Source organism: Artibeus jamaicensis, unplaced genomic scaffold (genome assembly GCF_021234435.1).
Source record: "Artibeus jamaicensis isolate MK-2021 breed Jamaican fruit bat unplaced genomic scaffold, CSHL_Jam_final contig_760, whole genome shotgun sequence".
Lineage (NCBI taxonomy): Eukaryota > Metazoa > Chordata > Mammalia > Chiroptera > Phyllostomidae > Artibeus > Artibeus jamaicensis.
The window spans coordinates 5,547,314-5,550,791 of NW_026521955.1; the positions used below are offsets into that span (position 1 = coordinate 5,547,314).

The 3,478-nt window shown below is 37.8% G+C and overlaps 1 pseudogene; it reads left to right on the top strand.

Moving 5' to 3' along the window:
- Nucleotides 1–677: 677 nt before the first annotated feature.
- LOC128628463 (membrane-associated progesterone receptor component 1-like) lies at nt 678–1,216 on the top strand (annotated as a pseudogene).
- The last annotated feature ends 2,262 nt before the right edge of the window (nt 1,217–3,478 follow it).

The following is a 3,478-nucleotide window of genomic DNA, read 5'->3' on the forward strand; positions in this document are numbered from 1 at the left end:
ATTTATCCCCCATACCCACTTGTACCACTTCCCATCCCCCTTACCCTGCAGTAACCAGCATACTGTTGTCTATTAGTTTCTATTTGTTTATTTATTTGTTTGTTTGGGTTTTTTTGCAGAAAAGGTGAAGTGTTTAAGGGGGGAAAACTCATAGACAAAATTCTTTTTTAAAATTTTATTTATTTATTTTTAGAGAGAGAGGAAGGAAGGGAGAAAGAGTGCAAGAAAAACATCACTGTGTAGTTGCCTCCCGCTGGCCCCCAACTGGGAACCTGGACAGCAACCCAAGCATATGCTCTGACTAGGAAATGAACCAGTAACACTTGGTTTTCAGGCCAGGCACTCAATCCACTGAGCCACACCAGCCAGGACCAATAAAATTCTTACATGTAACTAGAATTCTATCTTCATTTTAAAAATTTAGATAATATCATGAACATATTAATGACAAAGGAAGGACATATTTCCTCTTTTAGAGTAGTACTTTTTAAGATACAGAGTTTTTCACATGTTGTAATAATTGCATTTCTCTTCATTTTTCTTCATGGTCTTCATCATGTTTTATTAAACATAATGTATTCTGATTAGCTTGCAAAGATGGAGGAGAAAGTAGCAAGTTCTGGAACCTTCCAAAGTCCGGCCCAACCTTTGCTCCACTGATTATGCTTGCCAAGTACATGGTGGTGATAAGTGCCCACCAGAGTGAGCTTCAGGATGAGTTGCTGGAGGAGAATTTCACAGTTGCTCTCAACCTGCTGCTGTTTTGCACCTGCATCTTCCTAATCTGGCAGTCAACAGCCACAACTATGAAGAGCCACCCCCACTGCCCTGCCTTAAGCGGCACAACTTCACCCCTGCTGAGCTGCCTGACTTCCATGGCATCCAGGAACTGCACATACTCATGTCCATCAACAGCAAGGTGCTCCACGTGACCAAAGGCAGCTAGTTCTACAGGGTCGAGAGGCCAGGAGACATACGTCCAGGGTCCTGGCCAAATTTTGCCTGAAGGATGAATATAACGACCTTTCTGACCTCTTTCCTGCTTCGCAAGAGGTCAGAAGCAAGAAATGCCCAGCAGGAGACCCCAAATGACAGGGTCCCACAGTTCGCTTTCAACTATCCTCATCTAGGCAAACCGCTGAAGGAGGGGGAGGAGCCTACCGAGTGCTTAGATGGGGAAGAACCAAAAGATAAGAATACTCGGAAAAATGATTAAAACATTTAGTGGGAGAATATCTATTTTTTGTATTTTATAACATTTGTAACATTCCAGTCTACTTTTAAAATGTGGTGATTTCAATATTTAGAAAAGTTTCCTATTTGCTGTAAAATTTAAAAAAGATTTTATTTAGTTTTTAGAGAGAGGAGAAGGCAGGGAGAGAAACATCAATTAATTAACATCACCAATGGCACTGATAAAATTAACTTAGAATGCATGATGTTTGTACATCATAAACCCAAAAAGTGAAGTGCAGTGTTGCAATACAAATGTGAGTACTGTATTTCTTCTATCTGTAGTTAGTGCAGGCTGAATTTAAATTTGTTTTTCATGAAGGATAGGTAAGACTTGGGTATTTTCCCCTAGCATATAAATGTATAAAGGTAGAAATATAAAATGTGAAAAGTCCTTCAACCACACAGACCAAAGAATCAACTTTTAGTCATGATGTTCTTTGAAAACAGCAAATTCCTTATTTCTCAATTGACTTAAAGCAGAACTGCATTGTCCCAAAGGCAGTTCTGCTATAAGAACTGATATTGATAATGAATTGATATTCATTAAAGAGAGCTGTCCAGGAAGAAAATGGAATCTCAAATCTGGGCTTAGTTGGAAGAAATACATTAATTGTTTCTAAATGACATAATTGTCCTACCTCAGACATCCTCACTAACGTTCATGTGCAATAAGGATTAAAACATGATCAGAACATTCAGAAGGAAGCTTTGGGGAAAATCAGCCAACTTGCCTAAAAACCTAATTACATAAGAAGGTTGTAGAACTACCTTCCTAATCTCCATGTTCATGGTGGGGCAATGGTTATTTACGTGACATGACATGACAGGCATGTAGAATAGGTGTATACTCTCCCAAGAGCCTACACATACCTCTGAATAGTGAGGAAACAGTACACATCACTAGCCAAATGGTTTTTGAAGTTATTCATGAGGTTACAGTTAACTCTTCTGTTGTTGCAAAACTAGAGCCACTGGCAAGAATGTTAGTCAAGTGTCTAGGTCTTGATATCGGTCTTATGGTTGAGAATAAAGTTAGTTTAAGCAGACTGTGCAGTTTGCGTGACTTTGTAAAATGTTATGTGAATAGCTAGTGAGGTTTCAAACTCTTGTAATTGTAGTTAATTGTATTTTCCTTGTATTTTCTTGTGAACCATGTGTAATGGTTTTACCTCAAATCAGAAAACAAAAAGAAGGGCTCTGGTCAGTTAATAAAATAACTTCCCTCACAATAAACATTATGTATTTTTGAGGGATGTTTAGACAAAAAATGTTCATACTGTGAACCTGAAGGCATGCATTAAATTTAATAAAGATGTAATATTCACCCCTGAGAAAAGATAGTATTTGAATAAATACTAGTTGGCAAATCTGTTGTGCCAAAGTACCTATTGACCTACATGACTGCAAATTAGTGATTGCTTTAGGTGGACAAAACTATCATGACATTTTCAAACAGTGCATTATATTTGTTATTGTTACCAGGACAACATTTCACTATTTATGATCCCTGGAGTTAAGTTAATTAATGAAAGAATAGATCAGAATGGCTTGTTGTAACTTATGAAATTTTATTATCTCCATAAACTAATAAGCATCACAGAAAGCATGCTCCCTGAATTCTCAGGCTCATCTAGAAAATACTTTTAACCTTTAAATCCAGAATTAGTAAAATCACACACACACACATAAACACACACACACACAACTTCTTCCATATTTGATATATTTAAGCTATCAGAAATCTTGTCTTCTAACATGAGAAATCACTCTACCACCTGGCACGTGCGCACTTCAATACTGTATTAGTCAGTTCTGGCTGCCATTACAAACTGTTACAGACAGGGCAACTTAGAATACAGACATTTATTTTCCCATAGTACTACCGGTGGCTGCAAGTCTGAGACCAGAGTGTCAGCATGGTCAGGTCCAGGTAAGGGCTATCCTTCTGGCTCGCAGATGGTAGCTTTTGCATTGTGTTCTTGCAGAGAAAGAGGGCATGCAAGCTCTCCAGTATGTCTTTTCACAAGGGTGCAGATTCCAATATCACAGTTTTATTATCATGTAGTCATCCGTCCTAATTACTCCTAAAGGCACCATCTCCAAATATTGGGGGTTTGGCTTGTGAGTTTTGGAAGACACATTCAGCCCATGCCATCATTAATGAATAGAACTTATTGATAAAAGTATTCTATCATTGTATTGTAAAAAGAGAGAATGTTAACATTATTTGATGAATTAAAAG